At 39.7% G+C, this 23,111-nt stretch overlaps 1 long non-coding RNA gene across 1 annotated transcript; it reads right to left on the bottom strand.

The window, feature by feature from the left end:
* Positions 1-6,118: 6,118 nt before the first annotated feature.
* Positions 6,119-17,128, bottom strand: LOC118941128. The gene is made up of 4 exons (XR_005037419.1): positions 16,866-17,128; positions 16,553-16,634; positions 16,266-16,301; positions 6,119-6,893 (listed from the first exon to the last, which is right to left on the bottom strand). It is a non-coding gene; the product is annotated as an uncharacterized LOC118941128 (long non-coding RNA).
* Positions 17,129-23,111: the final 5,983 nt, after the last annotated feature.

Here is a 23,111-nt window from a genome sequence, read left to right as displayed (position 1 = left end):
TCTTGAGTCAATAAGTATTCAACCCCTTTGTCATGGCAAGCCTAAATAATAATTTGCATGACTACCCCATTTCTGTACCTCACAAATATCTGTACGGTCCCTCAGTTGAGCAGTGAATTTCAAGCACAGATTCAACAACAAAGACCAGGTAGGTTTTCCAATGCCTCGCAAAGAAGGGCACCTATTGGTAGATGAAAAAAAGCTGACATTGAATATCCCTTTGAGCATGGTGATGTTATTAATTACACTTTGGACGGTGTATCAATACACCCAGTCACTACAAAGATACAGGTGTCCTTCCTAACTTAGTTGACGGAGAGGATGGAAACAGCTCCGGCATTTCCCCATGAGGCCAATGGTGACTTTAAAACCAGTTAGAGTTTAATGGCTGTGATAAGAGAACTGAGGATGTATCATCAACATTGTAGTTACTCCACAATAGTAACCTAAATGATGAGTTAAAAGAAGGCAGTCTGTGCAGAATACAAATATTCCAAAACATGCATCATATTTATAATAAGGCAAGTAATACTGCAAAGAAATGAACTTTTTGTACTGAACACAAAGCATTATGCTTGGGACAAATCCAACATAACACATCACTGGGTACCACTCTTCATATTTTCAAGCATGGTGGTGGCTGCGTCATGTTATGGGCATGCTTATCACTGGCAAGGGCTAGGGAATTTTCTTGGATAAAAATAAAAGGAATAGAGCTAAGCACAGGCTAAGTCCTAGAGGAAAACCTGGTTCAGTCTGCTTTCCAACAGATACTAGGAGACCAATCCACCTTTCAGCAGGACAATAACCTAAAACGCATGGCCAAACATACACTGGAATTACTTACCATGACAACATTGAATGTTCCTGAGTGGCCTAGTTACAGTTTACAGGATAGCAGAGCCAAAAATGAATTATACATAATAAATAAAACACTTGATTGCATAATGCACATTAACCAAATCAATCACATTCAGCGATAATATAGCATATGATCAACTTAAGATCAGGCTATGATGTAAGCTAGGCTATTATAGATTTTATCCCCTTACCAGGTTAAAGACCCTACTTCAAACCCATATGTGTGTAGTACCGACCATATCCATGTTCTATGTCTATTAATATAACCCAATTAGTTGTACTCGTGCCCTGTCATTTCTTCAGTACACTACAACTGAGACCCGCATGGCACCCTATTCCTTTCATAGTGCACTACTTTGACCAGGGCCCAATAGAACTCTGGTCAAACGTAGTACACTATATTGCGAATAGGGTGCCATTTTGGATGCATACTATATGGACCAATTAATGGCCTTTATCTAGAAAATGCATTCATTACTGCTCAGCCAGTAACACTCTCTGGTCGCTTTGGTTTCCTGTATGAGTAATAGTTAATGACTCTGAATCAGAATACAGAGTGTATTCAACAAAGAAGTGTGAGATTTGACAGAAAAGGCACAATCCCTGCAAATACCAGTTTGGTTTTAAATGGAACAGCTGGGTGACAACTAAAGTATATACAGTACATACCTGGTTGCTTCTCACTCGTCAAATAAGCATGTGGAATTTCACACGGCACAGCTTGTGGTAGTACGTCTGGCATTTTACTTTAACCTGGACCTCTCGCTCAGCTACAGAAAAATCTATTCTCCAAATGGCATGTGGTTTCAGCCACAGTTTATCTGAACATGTCAATTGGCTAGTTTGTGGTAGTACTGTAGTGAAGTAGGATACCAGTAAAATAAAAATGTCCATGTGTTTTCATAGCTTTAGAATTCATTAATTGCCCCATCTATAAATGTGAAAGTGGTTACATCTCCCCAGTTCCATACCTCAGCTTACCAAAGAAAGTGGTGGGCGGTGACTGCTTTGTTGTTATTTGAATACCAGATTGCCCCTTTAACCAAATACCAGGAACACACTTTTCGGTAACACTTTACTTGACACCCAGTGTCATAACACGGTCATAACCATGTCATAATATTTCATAACAGTTGACATAACTTGTCATAACCCATATATTTACGCCTGTTGTGACATATATTGCATTATTTTATGGCTGGTCAAAACCCACATTCATTTTTTCTCTGTCAAGAATTGGCCTAGCGTCGTCCGGGTTAGGGAGGGTTTGGCCAGTAGGGATATCCTTGTCTCATCGCGCACCAGCGACTCCTGTGGCGGGCCGGCCGCAGTGCGCGCAAACGAAGGTTGCCAGGTGCACGGTGTCTCCCGTACGGGAGTTGTAGCGATGAGACAAGATAGTAACTACTAACAATTGGATACCACGAAATTGGGGAGAAAAATATTTTTCAGCATATTTTAAATAACTTGTAGAAAATACACTTTATGACACAGTCAAGAAGCAGTATGACAGTCATAATCATGTAAGCCAGAAAGGCCTATCACGTACATACCCTTAAATCAGTCATCAGCAACAGAGCATTGGGGTAGGTGCATGTCTGACAATGTGTGCGCAAATACAATTATAATCGAATATGGTAAAATAAAAAATATATATAACAAACATACTGTTGACACGTAGGCTATGGTGTAATGGAATGTTTTGCCTCGTGTTAGGTTTTGTGTGTTTTGACACTCTTGTATAGGTGTCATAATCAGCCATAAAATAAACACAATATACAGTTGAAGTCGGAAGTTTACATACACTTAGGTTGGAGTCATTAAAACTTGTTTTTCAACCACTTCACACATTTCTTGTTAACAAACTATAGTTTTGGCAAGTCGGTTAGGACATCTACTTTGTGTATGACACAAGTCATTTTTTCAACAATTGTTTACAGACAGATTATTTCACTTATAATTCACTGTATCACAATTTTAGTGGGTTAACAGTTACATACACTAAGATGACTGTGCCTTAAACAACTAGGAAAATTCCAGAAAATGAAGTCATGTCTTTAGAAGCTAATTGACATCATTTGAGTCAATTGGAGGTGTACCCGTGGATATATTTCAAGGCCTACCTTCAAACTCAATGCCTCTTTGCTTGACATCTGGTTCATCCTTGGTAGCAATTTCCAAACACCTGAAGGTACCACGTTCATCTATACAAACAATAGTACACAAGTAGAAACACCATGGGACCACGCAGCCGTCATACCGCTCAGGAAGAAGACGCAATCTGTCTCCTAGAGATGAACGTACTATGGTACGAAAAGTGCAAATCAGTCAGAGAACAAAAGCAAAGGACCGTTTGTAAATGCTGGGGGAAACAGGTACAAAAGTATCTATATCCACAGTAAAACGAGTCCTATATTGACATAACCTGAAAGGGCGCTCAGCAAAGAAGAAGCCACTGCTCCAAAACCGCCATAAAAAAGCCAGACTACGGTTTGCAACTGCACATGGGGACAAAGATCATACTTTTTTGAGAAATGTCCTCTGGTCTGATGAAAGAAAAATAGAACTGTTTTGCCATAATGACCATCGTTATGTTTGGAGGGAAAAGGGGAGGCTTGCAAGCCGTAGAACACCATCCCAACCGTGATGCACGGGGGTGGCAGCATCATGTTGTGGGGGTGCTTTGCAGCAGGAGGGGCTGGTGCACTTCACAAAATAGATGGCATCACGAGGTAGGAAAATTATGTGGATACATTGAAGCAACATCTCAAGACATCAGTCACGGAGTTAAAGCTTGGTTGCAAATGGGTCTTCCAAATGGACAATGACCCCGAGCATACTAACAAAGTTGTGGCAAAATGGCTTAAAAACAACAAAGTCAAGGAATTGGAGTGGCCATCACAAAGCCCTGACTTCAATCCTATAGAAGATTTGTGGGCAGAACTGAAAAAGCGTGTGCGAGCAAGGAGGCCTACAAACCTGACTCAGTTACACCAGCTCTGTCAGGAGGAATAGGACAAAATTCACCCAGCTTATTGTTGGAAGCTTGTGGAAGGCTAACCGACACATTTGACCCAAGTTAAACAATTTAAAGGCAATGCTACCAAATACTAATTGAGTGTATGTAAAATGTCTGACCCACTGAGAATGTGATGAAAGAAATAAAATCTGAAATAAATCATTCTCTCTACTATTATTCTGACATTTCACATTCTTAAAATAAAGTGGTGATCCTAGCTGACCTAAGAAAGGGAATTTTTACTAGGATTAAATGTCAGGAATTATGAAAAACTCAGTTTAAATGTATTTGGTTGAGGTGTATGTAAACTTCTGACTTCAAATGTATGTCACAACAAGTCTAAATATATGTGTTGACATTGTTATTACCATATTATAATAGGTTATGATGATGTCATGACTTCCCCTCCTGGGTGAGGATCAAAGAGAGCCCCCCCTCCTACCAGAGAGGAAGGGGGGGAGTGGGCCGGTTTTATGACTTTAATAACCTGTCGTAAACTTTCTCTCTCTTGCCTTTGCAGTATTGAGAATGGAATGTCTGAGTGTTACAACCGAGAGACATTGCAGTACTTTAACATCAAAAGATTTGACATTGAAACAATATTTCTAGCATAAAGAATGTGGGAAATGGTTGGTGGGGATCGAAACAATAATCATGTCATATCATTTAGCATTTTGTGATGTCAGTAGGGATGGTATGGCAAGATAACTATATCTTTAAGAGCTTTCACAATATAGATATCAGATTTGCATCTAAATGTTGTAAAACGTATATGATTAAATATGAAACTAGTTGTGAAAAGTTAGAAATAGGATTTTAGCCTTCCAAATTAGTATTGCTTTCTTGCAAAACTTGTGGCAGTTAGTGTTCACAACTGAATGAGGTCAGAGTTCGTGTCCACATGATGGAACGCCCCTTTTTCCAGAGTGCATAAAAGGAGCTGACTAAGCTGAATGTTACAAAATGGTTAGAAACTCTCAACACGAGTGAAGAAGAAAATCTCTAGAGACCAAAACATGCCGGGTTGCTGCCGGTGTGTAAAGTGGTCCTAGCTGTACCCTGAATAATCAACCATTGAGACCAGAAAATGGTAAGACCGTCACACTCTCGATGAGTGAAGGTGAAGACTGGACATTCACAGTCTGCAGCTGTATATGTAAAATAGTCTAGGAAACTCGACTGAAGACGAAAGAAGAACATTTCCCTATGATCACCATTGTGGTACGTCTGAAGGATCCATCCATTCTAATGGACACTCAGAGACAAAAAAGGCTACTACTACCACCAAGGACATTGTGACCTTGCTATTAGTTGAACTCTTGGGCTGTGAAAGCAATTGGTATATTGACTAGAAACTCTACGCAGTAATTCTGATAAATATTCTAAACTAGCCCCAGGAGCATAATAGCCGTCCTCTCACTTCTTTTACAAAGTATTACCCTTAAACATGAGTAGCACACAGCATGACAAGATGTCTAAGGAATTAAATCGCTGACTAGGAACAATGCAGAATAAATGGCTGTAGCCTACTGTGGAAAATCAACTAACATTTTCAAAATAAATGAAGAAATTAGCCATTAGCAAAATTCATGTTTACCATTAGCAAAATGTATGTCTTTATCTCACACTGGGATAATGAGCAGCCAGAGAATAAGAAAATGGCAGCCACATTTTCACACCAGTAGCTAGGTATCCATCAGATTTCCATGCGAATGTTATAAATTCCGCATTAAGAAAAGATGCACATTTTCCCCACCAGTGGTGTGTTTCCACCAAACTCATTTATTTTAAGTTCAATGTGTTTTCATCACATTTTCAACTCTACTGTCGGTTTTGTCACAAAACTGTTATTATTAGCAAGTGTGCCTACTCTGGTGTTGACAGTGCACTTTAGCCAACAGCTCTCAGATACAGTGCGGGTAAACTGTGCGTGTAGGCTAGTCTACATGATGAGATTACTATGGATGAGACAGGGAGGATATTTTTATTTGTCAAACGGCAGTCAAACATCGATCATCATGTACCAGAATAAGAACCTCTATATTTATTGGAAAGCAGTTACAACCTGTTCACAGTTCTTCAGGCACCCTGTAATTTATTTAATCTAGCCTAATAACCTGCATGGTTTCCTGAGTCAGTGGGAGGACCACACACACACCACTTCCTCGCGTGAATCCAAGTTAACTTCGATGTGATGGTTCTTAAATCAATATTTGTGCATTTCCACCACCATTTCTATCATAATTAATTTTACAGACACAAAAAAAGATCCCACGATGTTGAACAAACAAATGATCTGTCGGCATTTATCAAATTTTTCAGAAACTCTGTTTCCATTTCATCATTAGGGTAATGTATGATTCCACTATATGCACAGTGTTATTGGAGTAGTTACACTGTGTGTGCCTCTGCATGATTAGCTCACAACTGAGAAACACTCAGGCCACTGGGCACAGAAATCAGCTCAATGTCTATACTATTCCAACGTTTATTTAATTGAAATGGCGTGGAAACAACGTTGATTCAACGAGTGTTTGCACAGTGGGCGGGGCTCTTCATCCCATACCTTCCTGATAATAGTACTCCACACAATCAATCACAAAATCATTGAAGTACCTGTATGGTAACAAGAAATGGAGCTAACTCTGCAAATAGCACTGCTAGGTGATTTTAAAAGTCATTGTCAATATAATAATACTTCTAGCACAAATGTTACAATCTGTAGAAACTATGAGAATAGAAAGATTCAGAACATTTGTGAAACATCACAGTACAGTTGTAAAATATATGGCAAATATAACTGAAAAATGGATAGTGTTAAAATATAGATTGGAGGGTTTGAGTGGAGGTGAAGGGTGGGACTAAAAACAACAAGATAACTAATGTAAAATAGAATGTGTCCGTAAAATGTATACAGGCTCAGAACATTTGTGAAACAGCACAGTTAAAAATACATGGCAAATAGATGGATGGTGGATGGTCTTCAGAGATAGACGGGAGGGGTTGAGGGTAGCTAAAGGATGGGATTCAAAGCAAACAAAATATAACTATTGTAAAATATATTGTGTCCGTAAAATATTTATAGTAAGCTGGAAGTAGAAGTGTTGTTGTCCATTAGTTTACTCCAATTAGGGGAGGGGTGGTAGGGTTAGGGAAAACAATAAAGGAAAATATAAGAATTTATTTTAAATATTAATAATATACATACAGTGCCTTGCGAAAGTATTCGGCCCCCTTGAACTTTGCGACCTTTTGCCACATTTCAGGCTTCAAACAAAGATATAAAACTGTATTTTTTTGTGAAGAATCAACAACAAGTGGGACACAATCATGAAGTGGAACGACATTTATTGGATATTTCAAACTTTTTTAACAAATCAAAAACTGAAAAATTGGGTGTGCAACATTATTCAGCCCCCTTAAACCTGTTAAAGATAGGGCTGACTTCTGCCCCTTTGGAGGAATTGGGTACCCATAGTAAACAGGAAAAAAATCTGTCAAAAATTGCTAATATATGCATATAATAATTATTATTGGATAGAAAACACTCTAAAGCTTATAAAACCGTTGGAATTATGTCTGTAAGTATAGCAGAACTCACAGGGCAGGCATTCTTCCAAACTAGTTTTTGTGGTCATGAAAGTTGGGGCAACTTTTCCGGACCAGAGGACATTTTGGGTGCATTTCAGCTGATGTTATTAGCAGTAGCTAATACAAAAACGCAAGAATTGAAACCAAACGATTCTTTGGGTAAGTATGAACCCTTCCAGAACATTCTGAACGAAGACCATCGAAGGTAAGGGAATATTTATGCTGAAATCTGTGTTTCTGTTGACTCCAACATTACGGAGAAATTTAGCTTATATCTGAGCGCCGTCTCAGAATATTGAATAGTGAGCGATTTCTGTAACGTTAAAAATAAATGTAACAAAGCGATTGCATAAAGAAGTAGTGTATCTTTCTAACTATATGTAGAACATGTATATTTAGTCAAAGTTTATGATGTCTATTTACGTTATCTTGCCGCGCTACCTAGATTTCCTGCGGACATTTTTGAGTATTTTCTGAACATGAATTCAATGTAAATGGACATTTATGGATATAAATGGCATATTATTGAAAAAAAAAACATGTACTGTGTAACATGTCCTATTACTGTCATCTGATGAAGATTTTCAAAAGGTTAGTGAATGATTTATTTTTTAATCCTGCGTTTGTTGATTGCATGTTTTGGCTATTCAAATGAGCTGTGTCTGGTGGTGGTTTGACATATATATGTGCTATGTTTTCGCCGTAAAACATTTTAGAAATCTGACTTGCTGGCTAGATGAACAAGGTGTTTATCTTTCTTACAGCTGTAATCGCAGCAAAAGGTGGCGCTACAAAGTATTAACTTAAGGGGGCTGAATAATTTTGCACGCCCAATTTTTCAGTTTTCGATTTGTTAAAAAAAGTTTGAAATATCCAATAAATGTCGTTCCACTTCATGATTGTGTCCCACTTGTTGTTGATTCTTCACAAAAAAATACAGTTTTATATCTTGTGGCAAAAGGTCACAAAGTTCAAGGGGGCGCGAATACTTTCGCAAGGCACTGTATGTCATGCGATAAAATGCAAATTAATTACTTAAAAATCATACAATGTTATTTTCTGGATTTTTGTTTTAGATTGCGTCTCTCACAGTTGGAGTGTACTTATGATAAAAATTACAGACCTCTACATGCTTTGTGCAAGTTCTCCCACTTAAAAAGATGAGAGGCCTGTAATTTTCATCATACTTTTGTTATTGTCCAAATACTTATTTTCCATCATAATTTGCAAATAAATTCATAAAAAAATCCTACAATGTGATTTTCTGGATATTTTTTTTTCTCATTTTGTCTGTCATAGTTGAAGTGTACCTATGATGAACATTTACAGGCCTCTCATCTTTAAGTGGGAGAACTTGCACAATTGGTGGCTGACTAAATACTTTTTTGCCCCACTATATGGGGGATTGGAAATGATGCAGACAATTACAATGATGGAAGCTACAATCTATCTGCTAAAAAAAAAAAGCTGATATAAAAATGGGGCAAATTGTAATGAACTTGAACATTGCATGAAGACAGTTGTTCTTAGTCCGTACAAGTTAATTGTTATGGTTATCCCTTTTCTCTGTCCGTCCAAACGAAAGGCATATGATGAAAGGGGAAAAATGACATGGCTGATATACAGTATGTGCGTCGACAGACACCCAGAAGGGGTGTCGATGAATGTCCTTAGGTTCAGTAAACGGTGAGTACAGAATTCCTGTGCTGTGGCACATTCAGTAGCAAATTAGTAACTGCATTTACTAATAATTAGTCCTCATCGAGCCACATTACTTGCAACAAAGCACAAATTGGGATTCTGTTAAAACTCCACACACAATATAGGAATAACCTGTGTTGAGCTCAGCTGTTCCAATCTAGCACTGCATGGTCTATTAGACCATTCACACACAGCAGGTATTAAAATACATGTTACACAATATTTTGTCTTATGATGTGCTAAAGCTATAGGGAATAGGGTGCAACTTGGAACACAACCATAGAATCCCAAGAAACTGCCAGACTTTTTAATGATAAGATCATCCTGGAACCGCTACCTCTCTGATCATACTGTGTGCAATAATGAGAGGAATATGTGGCATTATTTTCCATTTATAACAATGCAGATACAAAGTGAAACAATGACACAATGCGAGTGTGAAAAGACGACTGTACATTTTTGGGGGGGATATAATGACAAGAATGTGAATAATGGTGGTGGAGACCGATGGGGCACACAGTGGCCCAACATCTATACACTCTGATCCCAATCATCTGAGGGGCATTGTTGTTAGAACAAATAGTGCAGTAACGTATCGAGGGAACATTGAGGAAAACACTATTTTGGGGAAACTGAGCTCAATTGAAGACAGTAATGTCTCCATCTCTGATAAGTGACAACACACACACACACACACACACACACACACACACACACACACACAGAAATAATGAGCAATAATCTTCAGTAGCATACACCCCTTATCTGTAGTTATTTGCCTGTAGTGTTTCATTGTGAAATGTGGGAGTGTTGTTTGACTCCCGTGTCGTGCTGTGCAAGCATGTGGGCAACACAGAGATAGTGAGAAGATGTGCTGTTGGCCATTGATCTAATACTCTTTGAGTTAACATGACATTTAGTGAAACAAACTCCATCCCAAATGGCACCCTATTCCATATATAGTGCACTACTTTTAACTAGAGCCCTATGGGTCCTGGTCAAAAGTAGTGCACTTTAATTTGGGATGCAGACATGGTTCATTTAAGCAATAAGGCCCGAGGTGTGGTATATGGTCAATATACCACGGTTAAGGGCTGTTCTTAGGCACGACGCAAAGTGGTATGCGGTCTGATATACCACGGCGTCAGCCAATCAGCATTCAGTGCTTGAACCACCCAGTTTATAATTTTCATTAATCCCTCTCATCTCAGAGTGAGAAATATTAAGAATCACACATTTTGTTCTTCACAATTTTGTATAATATATATGTATGAATTAAGCATTAGAGGCTGAAATACATCTAGTACCCAGAATTTTTTTAAATGTACAGTCTCTGGCTGCACTGATTCAGGGTGACTAATCCTGAAGAACAGTGATGTGATGTTATCAAATGGTAGAAAGTACTGGTTGTACTGGTTCAATCAAGGGAACTTGGATCTATTCTTTAGAATTTCTGGGTTTATCCAACAATGCCATCCCTTGGCAAGTATAAGATAGCTGAAGGGCTAAGCATCACATTAAAAGCTCTGAGGGACCATTCTTAAAGACCATACATTCACATCATATTTTATTACAGAGTTTAAAGCATTTTTCTCTATTAACTCTCAATCAACAGATAACCCCTCGCTCCTTTGGGAGACCTGTAAAGCGTATGCCAGGGGTCTGATTATGTCGTACACAGCTACTAAGAGACGGAAAAAGCGTGAAAAGCAAAAAATGTTAGAGGGTGAATTAGGAACTAAAGAGAAGGACTACATGAAAACTCCCACTCCTGCCCTATTAAAGGAAGTATCAGTCATTAGATCAACGTTAGACTCTCTCCTAACACAGGACGCTAAAAAGAAAACGAGATTTGTCAGGCAAAAGCTATATGAACATGGCGATAAGCCAGGAAAGTACTTGGCATACCTAGCTAAAAAGAGAGCTGACTCTCAGTCAATTGCTACTATTACTGATTCTGGTGGTAATCATTTATATGAAAATGAATTGATAAGTGACTCATTTAAGAAGTTTTATACAAACCTTTATGCCTCAGAACTGCCAAAGGATGCACCCAAAATAATGGAGAACTTATTTTGTAAGATTGAGCTCGCTACTATCTCCGAAGAACAGAGGTCTCTCCTTAACGCCCCTATTACCAAGGAAGAGATAATGTTCGCAATTAAGAATCTGCAAAATGGTAAGGCCCCAGGACCAGACGGGTTTTGTAGTGAGTTCTATAAAGAGTTCCATGGCCTGATCCTTGAGCCATTGTGTGATATGTTTAACCACTTATTTTCAAATGACCAGCTCCCTCAAACGCTGAGAGAAGCCAACATTTCACTTATTCTCAAAAAGGGAAAATGTCCAGAGTCTTGTTCCTCGTACAGACCAATTTCCCTTCTGAATGTGGATAGAAAATTGCTTTCTAAAATTCTAGCCACAAGATTAGAGGACTCACTGCCACTAATTGTGAAAGGAGACCAAACTGGCTTCATTAAGGGCCGTAAGTCATGCAACAATGTCAGGCGGCTTCTTAATGTAATTCAAGCCTACCAACAAAGTGCTATGAATGGTCTTGTGCTCTCCCTAGATGCTGAGAAAGCATTTGATCGTGTGGAGTGGTCTTACCTATTATTTGCTCTAAATAAATTTGGTCTAGGGGACAACTTTATAAAATGGGTGAAAGTTTTATATGATGATCCTCAGGCTGTTGTCCTTACTAATGGGCTAAGGTCAAATAGCTTCTCTATACACAGGTACCAGACAGGGCTGTCCTTTATCCCCTCTCCTCTTTGCACTCGTTATGGAACCACTGGCCGAGAACATCAGGGTAACGCCTGCTATACAGGGGCTGCTCATTGGTGATGTTCACCATAAAATAAGTTTGTATGCTGATGATGTCCTGATATTCATCTCTAGTCCCGAGACTTCAATTACATCTTATTAATATTATTGAATTATTCAGCGAATTCTCAGGTTACAAGATTAACCTAACTAAGTCAGAGGCTATGCCACTTGGTAGCCTACACTCTGTACCTAATACTTCTCCCCCCTTCCCTTTTAAATGGTCTCCCTCAGGTTTCATGTATCTGGGTATATTTGTAACTCCTAAATTCCAGCAAATGTACAAAGCCAATTTTGTTCCCTTGTTTGATACAATAAGACAGGATCTGGAGCGCTGGAACTCTCTCCCGATTTCTTGGTTGGGTAGAATATCCCTCTTGAAAATGAACATTTTACCTAGACTACTTTACCCAATCCAAATGATCCCAGTATTATTCTCCAATAAGGTAATAAAGGATGTAAATGGATGGCTTGGTTCCTTTATATGGAGTAAACGCAAGCCAAGACTTAAGATGGCAATACTGCAGCTGCCAAGTTCTATGGGCGGCTTGGACCTGCCCAATATCAGGTTCTATCAATGGTGCCTTTGTACCTTTGTTATATTTCTGACTGGATCACAAATGATGACTCCTCTATTTGGTTAGACATTGAGACTTCTCTTTCAAAATACCCCTTACAGGATCTTTTATTTTTCAGAAGTTTCAAGTCTGTAGAAGATCACTGCAATAATCCCGTTACACTTTACACACTCAAAGTATGGAGGTCAGTTCAACGCTTCCTGGGAAGGTCCAAACTAACCTCTGCTCTTACCCCAATTCTTAACAACCCAGATTTCAGTCCAGGATTGCTGGATGCTGGCTTTAACTTTTGGCTTAATAAGGGCATACGCAGGCTAAATTACTTATTTGCTGATAAGATTTTATTGTCATTTGAGCAGATGGTCGAGAAATATCGACTCCCAAAGCAGGAATTTTTCCGCTTCCTACAAGTAAGACATTATATTCTGAAGAGCACCACCTTAATTGGTAACCCTGATGTGTCGGTCGTTGAAAGAATGCTTTTTTTCCCCACAAAGGAAAATGTCTGTAAGTCTGTTTTATGATACTTTAATATCCTTTTCTGCTGTCAACACACAGAGGGTGAAACAAGTGTGGGAGAAAGAATTGTCTGTTACTATTGACGAAGAGATGTGGGAGGACATTTGGAGATATGCAAAAACAATATCTATATGTAATCGTACTAGAGCAATCCAATTAAGAATAATACACAGATTGCATATATCCCCAAATCGCAGACATGCTTTTAGCCCCACTTCCTCTTCCCCTCAGTGTCTTAAATGCAAAACTGATACAGGCACCCTAACACATTGTTTATGGTCATGTACCAAAATACAAAGATACTGGTCTGGTGTTCTGCAAGAAATTGAAAAGATCCTAGGGGTTGATCTAGAATTGGACCCAGTTTCTTTACTGTTGGGTCTCCCTAGTAGGCATGTTACTTTTGTGGGTAAGAGGAGGCTTTACAACATCCTTACCTTCGCAGCGAGGAAAAACATCCTTTTACAGTGGATTAGTGATAAGGTTCCTTCTATTAAAGACTGGCATAAGATACTATTTGAATGGGTGCCTCTGGAATATCTGACATGTACATTGCATTCTAAAACAGACCAGTTCTACAAAGTATGGGAACCTTATCTAAATTACTTAGAACCTGAGGTATCAGCTATTATGCTGCAAGGATTCTCTTAGAATGGCGGGGATCTATGTATTTCAGAACTACACTGTACGTTCCATGTGTGGAACCTAACTTCTTGGTTTAAACTGAGCTTTTTTGTTTAATTTCTGTTTGTAAGTTTGTTTAAAATGTATGTATTGAGAGACGCAATGATGGGGAAATGGTGGAAAATGGTGTGTGTATGTATGTGTGTACGCGTAATATATATATATACACACATACACACACACAGTGGGGTAAAAAAGTATTTAGTCAGCCACCAATTGTGCAAGTTCTCCCACTTAAAAAGATGATTTTTATCATAGGTACACTTCAACTATGACAGACAAAATGAGAAAAAAAATCCAGAAAATCACATTGTAGGATTTTTAATGAATTTATTTGCAAATTATGGTGGAAAATAAGTATTTGGTAAATAAAAGTTTCTCTCAATATTTTGGCCCATTCCTCCATGCAGATCTCCTCTAGAGCAGTGATGTTTTGGGGCTGTTGCTGGGCAACACGGACTTTCAACTCCCTCCAAAGATTTTCTATGGGGTTGAGATCTGGAGACTGGCTAGGCCACTCCAGGACCTTGAAATGCTTCTTACACGCACCTTAACCAAATACATTTCAACTTAGTTTTTCACAACTCCTGACATTGAATCCTAGTAAAAAATTCCCTGTCTTGGTCAGTTAGGATCACCACTTTATTTTAAGAAAGTGAAATGTCAGAATAATAGAAGGGAAAATGATTTATTTCAGTTTTATTTCTTTCATCACATTCCCAGTTGGTCGGAAGTTTACATACACTCAATTAGTATTTGGTAGCATTGCCTTTAAATTGTTTAACTTGGGTCAAACATTTCAGGTAGCCTTCCAGAAGCGTCCCAAAATAAGTTGGGTGAATTTTGTCCCATTCCTCCTGACAGAGCTGGTGTAACTGAGTCAGGTTTGCAGGCCTCCTTGCTCGCACACCCTTTTTCAGTTATGCCCACAAATTTTCTATAGGATTGAGGTCAGGGCTTTGTGATGGCCACTACAATACCTTGACTTTGTTGTCCTTTAGCCATTTTGCCACAACGTTGGAAGTATGCTTGGGTTTCATTGTCCATTTGGAAAACCCATTTGCAACCAAGCTTTAACTGATGTCTTGAGATGTTGCTTCAATATATGCACATAATTTTCCTACTTCATGATACCATCTATTTTGTGAAGTGCACCAGACCCTCCTGCAGCAAAGCACCCCCACAACATGAGGCTGCTACCCACGTACTTCATGGTTGGAATGGTGTTCTTCAGCTTGCATTCTCCCCCGTTTTCCTCCAAACACAACGATGGTCATTATGACCAAAAAGTTATTTTTTTGTTTCATCAGACCAGAGGACATTTCTCAAAAAAGTACAAACTTTGTCCCAATGTGCAGTTGCAAACAGTAGTCTGACTTTTTATATGGCGGTTTTGAAGCAGTGGCTTCTTCCTTGCTGAGTAGCCTTTCAGGTTATGTCGATATAGGACTCATTTTACTGTGGATATAGGTACTTTTGTACCTGTTTCCTCCAGCATCTTCACAAGGTCCTTTGCTGTTGTTCATGTGATCGATTTGCACTTTTTGCACCATAGTACGTTAATCTCCAGGAGACAGAACGCTTCTCCTTCCGGAGACGCGGTATGGCGGCTACGTGGTCCCATGGTGTTTATACTTGCATACTATTGTTTATACAGATGAACGTGGTACCTTCAAGCGTTTGGAAATTGCTCCCAAGGATGAACCAGACGTGTGGAGGTTTTTTTTCTGAGGTCTTGGCTGATCTCTTTAGATTTTCCCATGATATCAAGCAAAGTATGAAGGTAGGCCTTGAAATACAGCCACAGGTACACCTCCAATTGACTCAAATGATGTAAATTAGCCTATCAGAAGCTTCTAAAACCATGACATCTTTCTGGAATTTTCCACGCTGTTAAGTACAGTGGGGAGAACAATTATTTGATAACCTGCTAAATCGGCAGTGTTTCCTACTTACAAAGCATGTAGAGGTCTGTCATTTTTATCATAGGTACACTTCAACTGTGAGAGACGGAATCTAAAACAAAAATCCAGAAAATCACATTGTATGATTTTTAAGTAATTAATTAGCATTAGGCTAAATAATCTGTCTGTAAACAATTGTTGGAAAGATTACTTGTTTCATGCACAAAGTAGATGTCCTTACCAACTTGCCAAAACTATAGCGTGTTAACAAGAAATTTGTGGAGGGGTTGAAAAACGAGTTTTAATGACTCCGTACATACTCTGTATGTAAACTTCCGACTTCAGCTGCTTGCATGCATCTAAAAACAAATGTTGAGTTTGCCCCACCAAAATGTACATGCTAAAATCAACACTGGTAGACACAAATTGACAACCACTAAAACTACCATTATACATATGTGAGATAAGACCAACACATTTCCACTATACAGATCTACAACATTCAAACAAGCCATTACTCTCGGACATACAGGGTTATTTATCCCTTTCTCTCACTATCTAAAATCCAATGAATGTGCTTACCTTGGTGTTGTGTTTTGGTATTTTGTGTACCAGTGTCTGTGAAGTTTAAAATACATTTTTACTTCATACAAGGTCTGAGGGTGACATATGGGCCAAACCAATATCTAGCAGTGCATCATCACCACTTTGTCATCACCACCACTTTGTCATCATCACTTTGTGGTTCTAAACTACCTTGACTGCATTGTTAGCGATTGCTACCGTATGAAACCAGTAATTATATCCCCAACCTGTGCTTCCCTTCATCTAAAACATATTGCTAGTGTCAGGTTAGTGCATGACATTACCTTAGATTTTTATTTTGTTTGGGAGGGAAGCAACTGGTGAGCTGGAGTTAGCTTCAGACAAAATAAAGGTTGCCTCCTCCTCCTAACATAATTGAAGCAAGAAGCAATGACAAAAGTCTGAGTTAGTGGAAGTCCTAAATATCCCAGTCACTTTTTCCTAAATAATGTTTTAACACTCATCAGCAGTTTAGAGACTTATCTTTCTGTACACAGTTATTATACAATTGAACGGATGCCCGAGAGCTTACTTCAGCACAACAGTTGACTATTTTGTGGGGAATTTGTACATCCAACAGATATTTTGTAGACTTACTCTTTGGGGTTGGTGTTCTCGAGCAACATGGCACATCACCACTTTTCAATGCTGGCATGTCGGTTTAAAGGAGATGAAAAAAGTGGATTGCCATTGACAGATGACAAAAATTAATATTTTTCAGTATTATGTGAAGACATTTCATTTCTGGGTGATGGTTATTTCCGCTATTTCAGCTGGGAGAAGTCGAACTGGACACCCATTGCCATGTCACGACTTCCGCCGAAGTCGGCTCCTCTCCTTGTTCGGGCGGCGTTCGGCGATCGACGTCACCGGCTTTCTAACCATCGCCGCTCCATTTTCATATATCTATTTGTCTTGTCTTGTTCCATACACACCTGGTTTTCATTTCCCCAATCAATCTAATTGTATTTAACCCTCTTTTTCCCATCATGTTTTGTGTGTAATTGTTTCATGTTATGGTGGTGTTTTATTACGCGCTTTACTTTTGTTATGTTCAGTGTTTTGAGCGCGTTTGGTTTATGTAGCGCTATCGTTTTTGGAACTAAAATAAATGTGCGCCTGTTTACATCACTCTACTCTCCTGCACCTGACTTCGCCTCTAATACACCCGTTGACATGCCATGTACAATGTGTACTGAAAAAATAATGATGCTAAACAATTGTGCTACATCAAAATAATGACACAATAAAACTATTGGTCTTACCACCAGCATACATACTCCCAATGGTTCTCCTGTTGGGGAAGGCCCTAATTTAAAGAGGACGAAAATATTCCACACAAAGAAACATCAACACTTTGTGGACAGCGTGAGTTATTATGCAGTAATGTTTGAAACAATGTGAAGGCTGGTAAAAAAAAACGTACAACGTCAAGTCCACCGGATGATGTATGCTGTGCATGTCGTTAGCTACTCATTACGTTTATAGCTTTCAAATAGGCATTCTCCTCTACCCTGCAACTCTTCCCCGTGTCCTTGGGGTACAAGATATTTGTTTTCTGTCAATATCCCTGGTAAAATAATGGTTAATAAACAGTATTTATCATGACAGACCCCATAAAATAATATTTAGTATTTTCCCGAATTCAGTTTTCTCAGATTTATTTTTCCGGGTATGGGATTTATTTATATTTTTTACTCTCAATATTACAATTATTCACAGAAAAACAAAGAAAAAATTGTTCTGAGTCCATATTTAGATTTTTACATTTAGAATTGTGAGTGTAATTCCTCTTTAATTGCCTTCTAGCAAGAGAGAAATGACAGTCGGCTACATCCAGCAAGAAGAGAAGGCGGGGGAACATTGAAGGAGCACATCGGAGAAGGAAGGCGGAGAGAGCTCTTGTTTGAAATTGAGAAGAGTCGCGGTAGCTTTTGATAAAGAATAACATCAAGACGAGGCAGCTGCATTATAAATTGAATGCACTGTTGAGCGCTACATCCCGAGGGGTTCGTGCTGATTGTACGGAGATTGTGACAGCCGTTTAAATGGCATCCCTTGAGAAAGCAAGAACACGATATATGTCAGGAGAAGTGCAGTATTATCATAAATATACGTATACTTGGAATATAGAGGAGGAATGGAGGGGAAAAGAGAGGCAGAGGGGGTCTAAGACAGAGAGGGAGGAAGATGGTAAGCTTGAGTCCATTAAAAATGGTGGGAAAATGGTTTGATAAAGAAGAATGGTAGAAGGTGTAAGCAGAATGAGCTGAAGACAGGAGGAGAAATGGAAGTGAATGAGGGCGAAGTATCCGAAGTGGTAGGGGTGGTGAAGTTATCGGGTCAATTGGGGCTAATGTCTGGCAGATGAATACAGGGGCTCCTTTATATAATTGACATCTCATTATTTATTTTTTACATATTTTCTCATTGTTCCTGTGACCAAAAAATACAATTAACATTAAATTAATTTATTTAAGTGTCCTGTGTAGTATTTTAGTATTTTGATACTTTGTGCAAGGCAATTGATAAGCATGAACAACTTTGTGGATGGAGCCTCCCGAGTGGCGCAGCGGTCTAAGACACTGCATCGCAGTGCAAACTGCGTTGCTACAGATGCTGGTTTGAGAACCGTGCCGATCGCAATCAGGAGACCCATGAGACAACGCACAATTGCCCCAGCGTTGTCCGACTTAGGGGTGGATTTTGCCTGCCGGGATATCCTTCTCCCATCACTCTGTAGTGACACCCGTGGCGGGCCAGGCGCATGCACGTTCATTAGGTCATTTTTGCCTGTTAATAAATTATCTGGTTAGCTACATTTACGATTCTCATATCTAGCTGATAATTATGAAGTAAAATGTTGCTTTGTGGATATCTTGTTTTGTCTTGTACACACGTATGGTGTTTCCTCCGAAAACATTTTTTTTTTTTTTGTGGATGTGTATAATTTGTATGTATAAATTATATAATAGTAATGTTTAAAATGACTAAATTGGGTAATTTTGTATAAATGTATTTCAATTTGCATTGGGCCGCTTCTGGGGGGATTCTGGTAAGATGACGGCAAAGTCAGCTGAATTCCGATAGTCAGAAATGGCCCGATGTACTTGGGACGATTCTGGGCAGTTTTGATTCTGAGCCGAGTCTGACACCCGATTCTGGGGCGATTCAATCAGTTCGGGTCCCCCGGAAGAGGACCGTTTCTGGGCCGATTCCTCATTGCTAGCTGGGGAGCTACAATCCAGCACAAGTGACCTAGGTGCCTTCTAGGACGCCTGGGAAGAGCCGCTTCCTCACAAGCTGATGTTTAAGCAGCTCCACCCATTCTTCCCCATCAGCCAATCAAATTCAAACAGCAAACATGCCATTGAGAAAGAACAACTATTTTCTACTGTAGTGACCTTCACAGCTAGCTAACGTTAGCACATCAAAAAAAGGTAAGCACATTGCATCAAAAAACACACAAAAATAAATAAATGGCAAGACTATTTTCATATTATACTGGCTAACCTTCTAAAACACTGAAATGGCAAGACTATTACCAAATTACACCGGTTGACATTTACAGTGCATTCGGAAAGTTTATGGACCCTTTGACTTTTTCCACATTTTGTACGTCACAGCCTTATTCTAAAATGGATTAAATTGCTTTTTTCCCTCACCAATCTACACACACCAATCTGTCATTACAATACCCCGTAATGACAGAGCAAAAACAGGTTTAGAGAATTTTTTGCAAATGCATTCAAAATAAATAACGGAAATATCACATTTACATAAGTATTCAGACTTTTTACTCAGTACTTTGTTGAAGCACCTTTGGCAGTGATTACTGCCTCAAGTCTTCTTGGGTATGATGCTGCAAGCTTGGCACACCTGTATTTGGGGAGTTTCTTCCATTCTTCTCTGCATATCCTCTCAAGCTTTGCGAGGTTGGATGGCGAGCGTTGCTGCACAGCTATTTTCAGGTCTCTCCAGAGATGTTTGATTGGGTTCAAGTCTGGGCTTTGGCTGGGCCACTCAAGGACATTCAGAGACTTGTCACAAAGCCATTCCTGCATTGTCTTGGCTGTGTGCTTAGGGTCTTTGTCCTGTTGGAAGGTGAACCTTCGCCCGGTCTGAGGTTCTGAGCGCTTCGGAGCAGGTTTTCATCAAGGATCTCTCTGTACTTTGCTCCGTTCATCTTTCCCTTGATCCTGACTAGTCTCCCAGTCCCTGCTGCTGAAAAACATCCCCACATGATGCTGCCACCACCGTAGGGGTGGTGCCAGGTTTCCTCCAGACTGTCACACCTTGATCTGTGGTCCTAATAGAAACCAGGACAAAACACCCCATAAACTTCCTCCCTGCACTATGTAGCCATAGAAAATATCCAGATTTCACCAAGCGGTCACATCGTACTTAAACTAAAACAAAGAGAGGCATTCTGGCGGTATTGCTTAGACACTGTGGATCCAAAGACGCTAAACAATGATATTTCACTGTCCTCGTTTCTATAGTGTTGTTGCATATATTTTTTTGGTCTCTGTGTCTCCTGATTCACACCCAAATATCACATATTTTGACATGGCTTAATGATAGGCTAAATAAGGTGTCTTGCTTATTTGTGCTATAATTTGCCATTTACCTTTGAAACATATTATCATTATATTTGTTTACATTGTTGTCTCTCAATGGGCCACTAGGCTATAAATAGGATCTAAGTGCAATGATCAGGTCACTGAGGAAGACAGCTTGACATCAAAACGTCAGTCACTTCACATCCTGTACAAGTGATTCATTTTTGCTCACTTTAATCCATCTCTGCCTTTTTATTTGATTTTGCTTGGCCAGTCAGTTAAGAACAAATTGTTATTTACAATGACGGCCTACCCCGGCCCAACCCTAACGGCGCTGGGTCAATTGTGCGCCGCCCTATCACGGGTACAGTACAGTTCCGCTTACACCATCTCAGTTCACTGCAGCAATTGTATACAAATACTGGGCTTAGGAATTAGAACCAGCTAAAAAAAGAATAACTTTTAGTGTATTTATGATTATTTTAATTCCATACTGTACATTGTTATCATAGATTCAATCACCAAATAATGACCAGCTAAATTATTAAAATATCTTTCTGTGTCTCTCTTTTTTCTTCTGTTTGTCTTTCTCTTTCTAGGAGAGGCTCGGGAACTGTCCACGAGTGTTGGGAGGCTGGCAGCCAGCATGGTTGATTTGAAGGACATTCATGTGGTGGACACGGCGGCCTCCAAAGGGGCTTATGCAAACTCGTTGAATTTAAGTAAGTCTTTTTAAGGAGAAGAAAAACAACTAAAATGTAATTCACATCATGTGGTAGTTCTACTCGACTTACTAAGATGCCAACCATCACACATTTACAACAAGCGCTTGTGCACACACACACTTAGCACTGTGCAGGACTGAAGTCTCACTGGGATACTGTATGGGTAAACAGGTAAACAAATTTTGCACAAAATCCTGTTGAGTATATACAGGTTTCCTGCCACTTTGAGTTGCTTCAAGTACAGCTAAGTCCCATACTGTTGGAGTGTTTCTTACAATTGAACAACTATTGCAGATGTACAGCTCTGTAAACCTGGGTGTAAACCTTGCCTGGCATGTGTTTTTTTTTATGTAATGCATTGACGATTGTACATTATACATCTACAAAAGTAGACACAATCACAAAGATCCCAGACTGTGTCACAGCCGGCCGTGACCTGGAGACCCATGAGGCAGCGCACAATTGGCCCAGCATCGTCCGGGTTAGGAGAGAGTTTGGCCGGCCGGGATTTCCTTGTCCCATCGTGCTCTAGTGACTCCTTGTGGTGAGCCCGGTGCCTACAAGCTGACTTCAGTCACCAGCTGGATGGTGTTTCCTCCGACACCTTGGTGCGGCTGGCTTCCGGATTAAGCGAGCAGTGTGTCAAGAAACAGTGCGGCTTGGCAGGGTTGTGTTTTGGAGGACGCATGGCTCTCGACCTTTGACCTCTCCCGAGCCTGTAGGGGAGTTGGAGCGATGGGACAAGACTGTAACTACCAGTTGGATATCACAAAATTGGGGAGAAAAAGGGGTAAAAATACACAAAAAATAAATTTAAAACGCCAGCTCAGGACCTCTCCATCCGGCTTCTTCACCTGCAGGATCCTCTGTAACCAGCTGATGAAACTGTGGGTTTGCACAACCAAAGAATTTCTGAACATACTTTCAGAAACCATCTCAGGGAAGCTCATCTGCGTGCTCGTCGTCGTCACCAGGGTCTTGACCTGACTGCAGTTCGCCGTCGTAACTGACTTCAGTGGGAAAATGCCCACTGGCACGCTGGAGAAGTGTGCTCCCGGTTTCAACTGTCCTGGGCAGATGGCAGACAGCGTGTATGGTGTTGTGTGGGCTAGTGGTTTGCTGATGTCTACGTTGTGAACAGGGTTATGGCGGGGTTATGGTATGGGAGGCATCATATCAAATTGTATTTGTCACATGCGCCGAATACAACCGTGAAATGCTTACTTACAAGCCATTGACCAACAATGCTGTTGTAAGAAAATATACAGTTGAAGTCGGAAGTTTACATACACTTAAGTTGTAGTCATTAAAACTCTCCACAAATTTCTTGTTCACAAACTATAGTTTTGGCAATTCGGTTAGGACATCTACTTTGTGCATGACACAAGTAATTTTTCCAACAATTGTTTACAGACAGATTATTTCACTTATAATTCACTGTATCACAATTCCAGTGGGTCAGAAGTTTACATACACTAAGTTGACTGTGGCTTTAAACAGCTTGGAAAATTCCAGAAAATTATGTCATGGCTTTAGAAGCTTCTGATACGCTAATT

This window comes from Oncorhynchus mykiss, chromosome 18, assembly GCF_013265735.2.
Source record: "Oncorhynchus mykiss isolate Arlee chromosome 18, USDA_OmykA_1.1, whole genome shotgun sequence".
Taxonomy (NCBI): Eukaryota; Metazoa; Chordata; class Actinopteri; order Salmoniformes; family Salmonidae; genus Oncorhynchus; species Oncorhynchus mykiss.
Note: the sequence above shows the minus strand (reverse complement) of the source record. Positions and strands in the feature narration are given on the sequence as shown.